Source organism: Lissotriton helveticus, chromosome 11, assembly GCF_964261635.1.
Source record: "Lissotriton helveticus chromosome 11, aLisHel1.1, whole genome shotgun sequence".
Lineage (NCBI taxonomy): Eukaryota > Metazoa > Chordata > Amphibia > Caudata > Salamandridae > Lissotriton > Lissotriton helveticus.
The window spans coordinates 306992085-307005543 of NC_136072.1; the positions used below are offsets into that span (position 1 = coordinate 306992085).

General features: G+C 49.1%; 1 protein-coding gene across 2 annotated transcripts in view; it reads right to left on the reverse strand.

Annotated features, from left to right (window-relative positions):
- Positions 1-13459, reverse strand: part of KLHL6 (kelch like family member 6) — an 815903-nt gene that overhangs the window by 552717 nt on the left and 249727 nt on the right. The window lies entirely within an intron of this gene.

Below are 13459 nucleotides of genomic sequence, written 5' to 3' on the forward strand. Positions count from 1 at the left end.
TCAATTTTATTATAAGTTGAAAAATAGTTGGACAAAACACAAAGAGAAAAGGTGTCAGTGTACTATAGATTGGTCTGATGCATGAAGCCACAAGCAAGGAAAGGAGCAAGTTAGCACTCAGGTGTCCTCCGTGAGGAAGAAATGCAGGATTTAGGTGTCTGTCCCTCTATACAATGCATCATACACTCTAAGTTGTATTTAGAAAATGTTCCATAATGCTTTTTCTCACACATACTCTATAGTAGGCTTAGCCACAAAACGTTCCATGATGTGGATTCCTTCACGGCCTTCTCCATGTACGCCCCCTTGCAATTGTTCTTTCTTGATCTCATCTCCTTCTCCCAAGTGAAACACCTCCCTCGGCCATATCTTTGTGCCGGGCCAAGCTAACTTCATTCCACAACTTCTCTAATGGAACAATACCCTTATTCTTCAATAACTATTGTTGTCCACCTAAAATGCAAACACAGGAACAAATACCATTCTACAAATTCACATGAGACTCTAAGCATTACTTCAGAAAAAAGAACATTTCAAAATTTACCACAGATTACGATTTAAGCTAAATGAATGACTGCAGCATGTTATGCATGTTAGTATTTCCATAAAATCATTAGCGTTCAATAAGAACATTTCCCTAACTACATAAATACGTATGTTTTTGACTACGTCATTAGCCAAGAAGCATTCAAAATACAAATACCATATCACTACGTCACATCACTAATGAGGCCTATTTAAGCGGGTTACATTGGTTACATATTTTAACACAAGTTCTATGCATTAAATATTAAGTTTTACTTTGGAATGCATTAATTTTGTGGGAACATGCTGCTTAATTTACATTTCCAATAACATCTAATTTCTCTCATAATGTTCAATAATATGTGAGTGCATACTACAAGCAATTATACTGCACTCCTAACAGGTACCCCATGTAGGATATGAATTTTGCGCTCTTAGTGGTAATGGAAAATCCTTACATTTCTGGAGCAGGTGCTAAATACCGGGTAGGACTCACCACTGCAACTACCTCTACCATATTATCCCTATGGAGGTGGAAATTCCACCATTGGATTCTGCTCCATATTTTGAACTTTCCACAGAAATTGGAGGATTTTCTGCTGATATTGAACATTAGGTCAGGCCATAAGTGTTGAATTGTCTCAAACAAAACATTGATATCCTTCCCAGTTGTATAATTGTTTTCTTTGCATATTGGGTTAAAGTGCCACTTCGGATACAAGCCAGTACACATTTTATTTTTTTTTTATAAATTTTATTTTTGTGCAGGTGGAAAAGAATACAGTCACAGCCAGCTCACATTTCGGCATAAGAAAACTTACAACATGGTTCTATCTCCACAGCCTTCATGCCCACAGCCCGGAGGCCGGGCGGCGACTTTTGTTTTCGTTGAGTAATGTGCTGTTGTTTCACAACGTGCGAGCTCTGTAAATAACTCCCCGAACCTGCTTTTTTGAGTTATTTTCCCCCCACTACTCCCCCCCCCCCTCCCACCCACCCCTGTCTTCAAACTAGTTGGTTTCCATCTCAATGCGGTTACAGTTCGGTCTCATGCGCGGCCAATGAAATGGCACGTGTCCATCAACACCATTCGTGTCCACTCTGCTGATGCCCCTCTCCTGTCCCATGATGCTGTACATAACCTCACATGTGTGGTGACCCTAAATTTCTCAGCGTGCCAGAGTGCCCCCAATTACATCTCTTCATCAGGTGATCTCCCTTTCCCGCCTACGCACCCCGTTCGCTTATGCGGAACCTCCCAAGCGCCCGGCTTCTAGGCCATGGTATTGTCTCCATTTACCCCATACCTTTCGGAATTTTCTGGGACAACCTCTCGCCTTGTACGTCACTCGTTCTGCAGCCATATAGAGGTCCAGCCCTCTCCTCCATTCCTCTACTTCTGGCCTTTCCGCTGCCCCCCAGTATTTGGCAATGTCTCTTTTCGCCACTACTAATGCCAGCACCAAGAAAATAATATGCGGGCGCGGCAGGTCTACGTCGGCCACCAGTCCCAGTAGTGCCAGCTTCGGGTCCAGTGTCAGCTCTACACCCAGTACCTCCCCCAGTTCCGTGAAGATGTGAGACCAGTATTGTTGAATCTCCGCACAGGACCAGATTGTGTGGTAAAAGTCCCCCGGTTCGGCCCTGCAACGCAGACAGGTGTCGTCTGTTATTTTGCCCATCTTGAGGAGACGCCTCCTATCAAAGTACGTCCTGTGCAGCACATTCAATTGAATCAGCCTCAGCCGTGACTTAATGGCCACTTCCCGGGGGTGCATCAGGATCAGTTCCCAGTCTAAATCTTCCAATTGTCCCACTTCTGCCTCCCACTTGCCCCTGAGTGTCGGCAACCTTCCAAACATGTTATTCGTGAGTGTTTTGTATGTGAGGGACACTGCCTGGTGTAGTATTTGTTCCTGTAGGAGTCTCCCTTCTAAGGGTGAGTACTCCGGTATATCTTGTAGAGCTATCTTCTGTGCTTGCCAAGCATGGACTAACTGCATGTATTTGTACTGTTGTGTGTGATGTAATCCAAACTCCTCCCGGAGCATCGCAAAGGTCTTCAACTCACCCTGCCTGATCACGTCCCCGATGGTAGAGATCCCTATATCGTCCCACCTATGGAAGCCCTCCAGTTTTTTAAGTTCCGTGAACCAGTTGCAATGCCACAGTGGTGTCTGGCGTGTAGGTTTCTCCTCCCACCCCGTGGCCCTAGTGGCCCTTATCCATGAGCGGATCGTGATCATAGTCGCTGGCAGGAGCGTCCTCCCTGTCTCCCCTCCATATATGTAGTGAAGAATATTGTGTGGAGATAATTTATGTCTTTCTAATGCATACGTCGGGTGGTCCGCCGGTGCATGTAACCAGTCATTTATGGGGGTCAAGTGTTCCGCCCAGTAGTAAGCCTCCAGGTTCGGCAAGGAAATCCCACCATTGTATTGGTGCCGTTGGAGCGTTTGGAGTGCGATGCGTGGTTGTTTGCCTAACCATAGGAACGATCTTAAGCCTGCATGTATTTTGGCGATCGTGGCGGTCGGGAGTGAGTAATATTCATTCTGAAGTGCGTAGAGGAATTTCGGTAGAGTGATCATTTTGTACATAGCCGCCCTACCCAGGAGGGTGAGTGGTAGCAGCCTCCATCTCGTCATATCCTCTACTGCCTCTTTCATTACTCGTTCTACGTTGGTTTGAAACGAGCGCTGTTTGTCCAGAGTGATATAGACCCCAAGGTACTGAAACCCTTCCGTGGTAGTGAGCAAACGGTCTGGTAGAGGCACGTCTGTCACAGGTCCCTGCGGCATGTACAAGACTGATTTGTGCCAGTTGATGGTATGGCCTGCCACCTCCCCAAAGCCCTCCAACTCTCTGAACAACGTACCCACTGAGACCTCGGGTTTCGTAATATACAGCAAGACATCGTCGGCGTACAATGAAACCTTTTCCTGTGTCTCCCCCGAAGTACTCCATGTAAAACCATGGATCCTTGGGTTCTGCCGAATTTTGGCCGCCAATATTTCTATCGTGAGTGTAAAGAGTAGCGGGGACAGCGGGCAGCCTTGTCTGGTGCCCCTTTCTACCCGGAATTCGCGTGATAGCCATCCATTAACTCGTACCAGCGCTCTCGGCGCCGTGTATAGCAGCCCTATCCATTTTTGGAAGTGTGGACCAAAACCAAACCGCCTAAGTGCCGCCATAAGAAAGGGCCAGTGTACCGCGTCGAACGCTTTTTCGGCGTCTAAGGACATGAACCAGTGTGGTTCCGTCTTATCTCTCACTTCTTGGAGCCAGTTGTGCGTCCGTCGGAGGTTAAGCTTTGTTGCTCTATCCGGCAGAAACCCCGACTGGTCCGAGTGTATAAGGTCAGGAACGACCGTCCGGAGACGTGTCGCTAGAATCGTGGCCAGCACTTTCACCTCCATGTTCAGCAATGAGATTGGGCGGTACGAGGCACAATCCTCCTCAGGCTTGCCCTGTTTGTGGATCGGTACTATGGTCACCAGTGTAAGGTCTCGTGGGAGCGACCCTATTTCGTAGGCTTCAACATATAGGGCTAACAGGTGGCGCGTCAGCAAGTCGGACGTTTTTTTTAAAAATTCCGCCGGAAACCCGTTGGGTCCCGGCGTTTTCCCCGTTTTTAACTTGTTTATGGCTACTCTAACCTCCTCCACTGTGATGTCCGCCTCCAAAGGGGCGCTGAGTTCTGCCTCCAGTACTGGGATATCCACATCTTCCATATATTGTAGGGCCTCGTCAACTGTTCCGAGGTCTCTGCCTCTATAGAAATCCTCATAGTGGAGTGCAAACTCCTCTGCTATGCCCTTGTCGGTAGCTTCCATGATGCCCCCGTCCCTCCTGATATTCTCCACCCACCTTGCTGCTCGTTCTCTCCTGCTGAGCCATGCCAGAAGTTTGCCTGACTTGTCACCGACATCGTATAGGCGGTGCAGTGTTGCTAGTGATTGTGTCTTCGCCTCATTAGAGACCAATTGCCTATACTCCCTTTGTTTGTCTTGCAACCGCCTCAGTACGCCTTCCCCTTTGTGGACCAGGTATTCCCTTTCTAGCGCTAGGATGGCAGCCTCAAGCCCTGTCGCCTCCCTGTGCCGTTTATGGCGTTCATCCCGTAGTCTCCCTCTGATTCTGTCCCTCAGCACCGGTTTCATTGCCTCCCAGAAGGTAATATCGGAGTCTACGGAACCCTCGTTCTCCGCCACATATACTTTCACATCGGCCCGCAGCCCTCGTGTCATCTCGGGGGATTGTATGTCCCAAGCTGCCAAGCGCCACTCAGTCTCGCGCCGCACCGTGTGTTTCCCTAAGTGTGCATACAGAGGCGAGTGGTCAGATATCCCCCGTGCCTTGTAGGCGAACACGTCACCCTCTGCCAGGTATTGCCTGGCCATGAAGATGTAATCTAGCCTGGAGAAGGTTTTATGGGCCCCTGAGTAAAAGGAGAACGTCTCCTGTGTCGGGTGTCGCCAGCGCCATGTATCGGTGAGTCCCATCTCCGCCATATATTGTGCCAATGCCGTTTGTGTCCCCCCTCTGCGTGTTGTACCTGAACGGTCTAGTGCTTCTGACATGACGTCGTTGAAGTCCCCCCCACTATCTGCATCGTGTCAGCCGTGTCCAATAGGATGGATGCTATTTCCCTGAGTGTGCGCGATTGGAGTTTTGGGGGTGCGTATACAGAGACAATTGTCATATGCCGCCTGTTCCAGAACCCTTGTATTCCCACGTATGTCCCCTGTGGATCGCTCCACGAGCGTGTGACGGTAAAGGGATGTGTTTTGCTTATTAGGATTGCAACTCCCCTGGCCCCTGACGTATAGCCCGCGTGAGTCAGTACTTTATACCTCCCCCTCGCTATGAACGTGCATTTTCCTGCCCTGAGGTGTGTTTCCTGTAGGAGGATAAGGTCTGGTGCGACCCTCTTGATGTACGAGTTTACCAATCCTCTCTTTATTTTGGACCCTAGTCCGTTGACATTCCATGTCAGAATGGAGAGGCCCCTCTGATGTCTCTCAGTGGTAATCAATGTATCTGCCATACTGTGTAGTGTGTCTGAAGGTCAGTAGGAGACCATAGCATCTGTTTGCGACCACGTGGAGTATTGGGCATCTGACTGTTTCCCCATGAGTATTCCGGTAACCAACATCCCCCCCAAGATCCCCAACTTGTGTACCTACCCATTTGCAACGTGTGGGAACTCAGTGTTGCTTCTCTTGAACCCCCCCAAACATGAACTTCTCCCCCCCCCACCCCACCTCCCTCCCCATCCAGGTGTGCCCGCAGCACGGGCATCTCTTTCTGAAGGAGTAGGCCTGTCGCCCACCCAATCCCCCCCCCCTAACAACACCTCAACAACCGTACAATCTCGTCAAACACAACACAAAAAAGAAAAAGGGGAGGGAGGAGTGTCAACTTGCGTGAGTCCCTTCAGCTGACTGCCACTCCACAGTTTCCGGCCTGCCCTCTCATGAGTCCGTGGTCCATCATCGGAATGTCCCTGGGTTGATAATGCCTTGTTTGCCAGTTGTTGCCACTCTTCAGGATTTCGAGTCTTGCGATTCAGATTCCGGTGCACTGTGAGGTTCCGATCCGTCCCGCTCCAGTACCCTGATCTCTTGCACCAACGGATGATCCGATTGCATGTCATCTTCAAATTCTGCACCTCCACCAGAGGTGGGATCGTCACGTGTGTCCTCCTCTTCACCTTCAGATCTCGCCGTGGTGCGTAGCACTTCGTATCTCGAAGCCGAGGCTGCTGCTCCTCCTGGAGAGGCCGACCGCCCCCTCCTTGCCTGCCCGAGGTCGCGGCTATGGTACGGCGTCAGTGGCGTTTGTCTCCTGCCTCGTCTAGAGTGCATTCGTCGCGGCTTTGGAAGTTCCCATTGCGACCTGCTTTTCAGTGCCTTGTCTAGCTCCTCCCGTGTTGCAACCTCTCTACTGTTCAGGATTGGCCGTTCCTCCAACCACTGCCACGCGTCTTCCGGGTGGGTGAAGAAGAGTGTTTGGCTGTTGAATAGTACTTTAAGTTTCGCGGGGAACAGTAGCATGTATGGAAGTTTCATTTCTCTGAGTTTGGCCTTCACCGAATCAAAGGATCGCCTCTGCTTTTGCACTTCTTGGCTGTAATCCGGAAAGATCATGATGTGGGAGTTTTCAATCCGGATCTCGCCCAGTTTTCTCGCCTCTCTCAGTATCAGGTCCCTGTCAGCAAAGTTCAGAAATCTCGCAATCACCGGTCGTGGTCGAGCCCCCTCCGGAGGTTTCGCCAAGAGCGCCCTGTGCGCCCTCTCTATTATGAAGCACTGCGAAAACGGCGCCCGTGGGAATGTGTCTCGTAGCCACGTTTGCAGGAAGGACACCATGTCGTTCTTCTCAATTCCTTCTCTAAATCCCACGAAGCGTAGATTGTTGCGCCGCGCCCTATTTTCGGCGTCATCTACTTTCCATGCGAGTTGGCGATGCGATGCCTGGAGGTCTGCCACGTCCTTTCGCAATGTTGTGATGGTGTCTTCCGCTTCCCCCACTCGGGATTCCACCGCCGTGACCCTATCCGAGAGGTTACGAAAATCCTGTCGTAGGAGCGTCACCTCCGACCCCACCTCACCAATTTTGACCTCTAATGCAGCTCTGGACTCATGGATGTCTGTACGTGATGCCTGGATTGCTGCCAAGAGCCGATCCGTGTCAGAGTCCATGGTAGGGACTGTTGGGAGGCCGTCTGCCCCCCGACGCGGGGCCGCGTAGTTGTCCATCGGGCCCTGTTTAGCCCCCTTCGGGGGGAGATTTCCCCTCCCCATAACTTCCTCGAGCGTCCGCTAGCCCAATAGTCCGGGGGCCGGAGCAACCTTTCCTCGCGGGTGACCGGTGGCGCCGGCAGGCTGTCCCCTGCTCTCCAGGTGGCGTGGCCCACCCCCTCAGCCCCTGCTAGTATCCTCGGTCCCACAGGGTCAGCGTCTCTCTGTAGCGTGCGGGCGAGTCTACCCTACAGCGCAAGGGCCTCTGCCAGACCTGTGATGGTGGTCTTGACCCGCCAAAACTGCGCGTGGGGGGGGGGTATGGTCCAGCGCCCTCCCAAATGTGGCCGGGTGTCTCTTCCAGCTCCTCCTCTTGGGCGATATCTACCCTCAATGTGCGTTACTCCACGGGTGTGGACGGGCCTGGTACCGCTGCGTGGCCGGATAGATGTGCTCCCCCCTCTATGCGTGGAACTCTGGGTGTGGACGGGACTGTGACTGCCGAGTGACTTTGCAGCAGGGGCCAGACGTCCTCTCTCACCTCTCGCGCCCTTGCGCGCGTCCGCCTCCGCAGGATCACCACTGCCCAGCAGTAGGGTCGGAGGGCTCGCCTCCACGCAGTGCCAGGTCTCCTCGGTGTAGGTAGCGGCAGGGGGGGCTGTCACTCACTTCTCCCGCCGCTCCTCCCGCCAGCAGTCAGCGCCTTGGGTCTCTGTGTGCCGGCCTGCATGCGACTCTCCCCACTCCGCTCAGGATCGGAGGGGCTCCTCCGTCACTTCGGGCGCCATCTTGGTGCAGGCCATCCCGTCGCCTCTCGGGTCCTCTGCTGCCGGCGGGAGACCGAGCATCTACCGGGTGGCGCCCGGGGATGTAACTCCGGCGTGTAGAGCCTCCACTCCGACAGGGTCGCACACAGGGCAACGGCACGAGTCGGCTGACGGACCCCACAGCGCTCGGTGCTCTTAAACACTTGCCGCCATCTTGGTGAAGGCAGCGCACGAAATCGGGACTCCGCTGCAAATTTCCCGGCGCCAACACCACCGTTCTGCTTTCCGCACCTCGCAGCGGGTGCTGGACACCTTCAGCCACCGGTCAGGACTTAGCAGGGCAGTTGCGGTCTGTTATAAAGACGGATCATGCGGCTGTCGCCCCGGAGCTCCGCAGTCTCACTCCCTAACCGGCCATGCTGCTGGCCACGCCCCCTAAGCCAGTACACATTTTAGACCCATGTGCACAGCTCAAAACAATGGGGTTAATTTTAACTTTTGTCGGTAGCTCGCTGCCCTACCAGATCACTCTTTTTGTGATTGCTGCTTCCCTAGGGAGTTTCTTCCTACATTCAGAGAACTGCTGTGCAGCGGATAAACTAAAGACAAAGCAGCCTGCTGGGTGAGTGCCATATTTATTTTGCACAGCTTAACATACTTTTTAGTTGCTTTGCAACAAACTTCAAAAGCAGGAGTTTGTGACAGAAAAACTAACAATGGTCCTGCTAGGTACTTTCTGTGTTTTACAATTCAGGACCAGAAGCTGTTTTTGGCTTCCTTGTGTAAGATGGGCCACTGGTCAAAGGTTTCTGAAGGCAGAGCCAGCTGATGCTTCACAACCCGAAACCTGGCCCTTTGCTTAACTCTAAATGAGGATGGGGAACTGTGAATTTCCCGGGTGGGAGAAGAAGTGTTGTCTTATGTAATAAAAGGGGTCAACCAAAATCATCAGGGAATTTTGGTTTCACTATTATTAAACATCCATAATAGGTATCAGTGTTTTAAACAATAGACACACTTTATTAGCAATAAAGTGACCACTTGAACTATGCTGAACTAAACAATCTATCAGAGAGTATCACACATCATAGTAACAGTCTCTATTATCCAGCCATATAAAATCATAATCATGTATTCACTAAATATATGTTGTTATATATCAACCATCTCTCTACCTCAGAGCAGATTAATGGCTGGGCAGAAAAGTCCACCCATCAGCCTGGCAGTAACCTGGTCAAAGTAGGGTTTTATCCTTATGGCAAGTTGAGAGCGTATATCTCCACTTACTGTGTTTGTCATCATATACTGGAAAGAGTGTGCATTCGTATATGTTTAGCCTAGATACTAGCTAGATCCGATTCATGAAATAACACCTCTAATGAAGAAAAGGTGGAATCTGGGTTGATCTCTGTGCCATTAACATCAAAAGACCTATGTTTATATGTCTTATTGCCAAAGATCATAATTTTGGTCTTTGACTGATTTATAAGGTCTGATATAAAAGATGAAAATCTATCCAACAAACAGGAAGGGTATGGGAGGAGTGCTAATACATAGAAGAAATACAAATACAAGTATTAGGGAGGAGCGAGCATTAGCTGCTCAAGTGCTTGTGAAGGCAAAGTTCTGTCTCTGAGTAGATGTATCGTGATATTTTTCCAACATAAACATGATTTATTTATTTATTTATTTATTTTTGCAATTTATTAAGCGCAGCGTATACCCGTGGGCGTCTTGGCGCTGATGAGATTCCCTAAATGTCTCTGGCGGCACACTAGATGATATATGCATTATTGATCAAAGAGCCACGTCTTCAGTCCCTTACGGAACTGAAGGAGTGAGGAGGACGTCTTGATGTGTTGTGGCAGAGTATTCCATAATTTGGCAGCTGCCACTATGAAACGACGGTCTCCCCAGGAAACTGTTTTCACACGAGGGACCACCAGTTGGTTCAGATTGGCCGATCGAAGCTGTCTGCCTGGTTTATAAGGTGTCAGCATACTTTTGAAAGAGATTGGTCCTTGATCATGAAGTGTTTTATAGATTATGCAGAGTGATTTAAATTTAATCCGATTTCGGATTGTTAGCCAATGGAATCTCCTAATTGAGCCCGATATAGGGGAGAACTTGGGTGTTTTAGAGAGCAGACGCGCCGCTGCATTCTGCACTGATTGCAGTTTATTCAAAGTCCTAACTTGGGCATTTAAAAACAGGCCATTGCAATAGTCGAGTGATGATAACACCAAAGAACTTATTAAGGTTTTCGCGGCAGTCTCAGGCAAATAAGGAATGATTTTTCTAATCATCCTCAATTTGTAGTGGGCTGTTGCCGCTACCTTATTGGCATGAGCCACAAAATTTAATTCTATATCAAAAATTACTCCCAGATTCCGTGCCTTGGTAACTGGACACGGGGGGTCTCCAATTGCTGGTGGCCACCAGATTGTTGACCACTCTGGGCGGAGGTGTCCAAAAATGAGCACCTCCGTCTTATCAGAGTTAAGTTTAAGGCAATTGTGTGACATCCACTCTTTGATTGCAGTGATTCCGTGCCTAAAACTATCCGCCACCCTGGGTCCGTTATCTTTAATGGCCAATACAAGTTGTGTGTCATCAGCGTAGGAGGTGACGCTCATCCCATATGCTTTGATGACATTAGCAAGGTCCGACACATAGATATTAAATAGTGTCGGACTTAGGGATGAGCCCTGAGGTACACCACACGGTAATGACATTTAGACTTCCAGGCCGTTCGGAATTATATTTTTCATTCATTAAAGCAAGTAAATGGTAAGGTATTATTCACTAATGGAGCTCAATGCCTATCAACGGAAAGTGGTGCAAATGTCTCACACCCACCGGGGTCTGATCAACTCTTTAAAGGCTGGGCTTGGCTTTCAAACAATACAATAATGCTTTTAGTTTGCACGGTTTCTCTACTGTCAGAACCAGATTTATGTGCAGGTGTGAACCTGATAATGATGGTGGGAGTATTACTGAGCATGACTAATAGGCAAAGTCCCTGGTATTATGCGGCAGAAAAGGGCCAAATTATGCAGCAAATAATAGGGCAAAAAATGTGGCATAATGTGGTACGACGCCACATCTGGGTTAGTTAGCGTTATCTAAATGCAATTACAATTACATTTTGTAATATTATTACTTCATTATTTTGTCATTTTTAAACTTGGTAACACTGTCTGGGCATTGGTTGCACCTCATTAGTACCAGTATTAGAACCCAGATATAGCAATAAGCAGCCGAAAGGTGACCAGTCTTTTTGTTAAAATTTGCACATTATGCTGCAAATGACGGATTATGTGCCGAATTAGGCAATTCTATAACAATTTGAAAATCAGTGTTGCTGCACACTCGCATAATTCCAGTGGCCCTGCTTATAGGTGTTAAGGTTGGTGACATATTACAAGAGGGTGTCAGATCAAAGACCTGCGAAGTGGTGGGAGATGGCTTAGCACATTATGATGGTTGGCCAAGGGTGTAAGGAAATCTCAGGGAAAGTATGTCACTTTATACTTCATTTCATAAATCTTTATTTCGGTAATTTCTCACCATAAAAGATGTTAAAAAACATTTCAATTATAATTATTAAAACATTAAAACATTTGAACATCCACGGTGTCATAAGAGTATTTCATAAATACAGGATTTCACAGATTTACTGGTATAAAATTTAAAAACCAGCATTGAGGCACTGTCTTCTCAGAGACCACATAGAACCTAGGTATTTAGCCACGGCAAAAACAATGTGGTCCGACGGGTCAGTTTTGAGCACTCTGAATGCAACAAGACACTCAGCAAACCCCAAATTCCTACATACAGGAACAATCCATTTCTTACAAATCACGCCGTAAGCCGGGCAGAAAAAAATTATGTGCAGTTCAGATTCGTTGGCCACTCTGCAAGCCGGGCATAAGCTGACGGCGGATTCGCTCCACTTGCTGGTAAGTGCTCGAATCGGGAGAGACCCGTGCCTCCATTGCAAATAGAGTTTCCTGAGTGAGGCAGGGTATAATTTGTCCAAAGCTGGTTCGAAACTGTAGGTGTCCTTAATCAGTAAGAAAGACTCCCTGAGGGTCCCATGGTTTGATCGACTGTGAAGAGCCGCTATTTTACTGTCGTGGTAAACCTTTGCCAGCCTCTTTTTAGAAATTAATGGACAGGTGGATGATGGGTCAGTCCAGAGGGTCAATAGGCCTAGACCGTCCAGCTCAGTTTTGTTGAATCTAAGCCATTTGATTTCCCCTGCATTAGGCAAGGCAAGCACCTCCTGGAGCCCCTGCCTATAGCTAATCAGTTTAGGGACCGCCCACACCCTACGCCAGTAAACCAAGGGTCGCAATGCCAGATCTTCATCAAGTGGTCTCATCCCCAAATCTAACCTTAATGGCACAAGAGGCGTGCTGGGGGGAAGTGCTACCAGCAGCCTGATGAACTTGTTCTCCTCTTTCACCAGGTTTGAAGAAACTGCATGGCCCCAGAGCTCACTACCATACATTGCAGCCCCCCTTGCCTGTGCCCTGTAGATCTGAAGGGGTGGGCCAACGGGTTGGATGGATGACCTATTTTTACCCACTAGCTTCATAATCCTGCCCGAGTACTGTACCAATTTAAGTAGTGCTTTCTCTTGGTGTGGGCACCAGGACATTTTCTCATTTATCGTGACTCCAAGGTACTCGAAGGTTCGCACTCGTTCGAGTCTGCTTGGGCCAATGTGGGGGCTAGAACGGAATTTTGGTGGGGGATTAAAGACCATAAATTTGGTCTTTAGAGTGTTAATTTCTAAACCATGTTCCCCACAAAAGTCCACAAAGCCGTTAAGAACACGCTGGAGCCCCATCGGAGACTTTGAAAGCAGCAGGGTGTCGTCAGCGAACATAATCGCCGGCACCCTGCTGCCTGCCAGCTTGGGAGCATCAGAGTCATCGACCCCATTCAGGTGGGAGATTACCCCGTTGACGTAGAGGCAGAACAGGGTCGGTGCAAGCACACAACCCTGCCTTACCCCCCTGTCAACGGGGAACCTGTTCGATAAGGCCCCCTCCTTGCCACACCTTACCTGCGCAAAATTGGCAGTGTGGAGACGAATAATCATCTCCAACAAGCCCCTAGGGACCCCCAATTTGGCCAACACCTCCCAGAGTTTTCTGCGGGGAACCAGGTCGAAGGCCGCCCTTAGGTCCACAAATACAGTATAGAGGCTGCCACCCTCCAACTGTACCGCTTTCCAAAAAATAAGGGCCAGCCGAGAGACCTGGTCTATTGCAGAGACCTTCCTTCTGAACCCCGCTTGATATGGGCTCAAAATGTCATTTTCCGACATCCAATCCGACAGACGGTCCAAAATTAGCCTAGTAAAAAGCTTCTGGGAAACGTCTATCAGACTTATTGGCCTGTAATTGG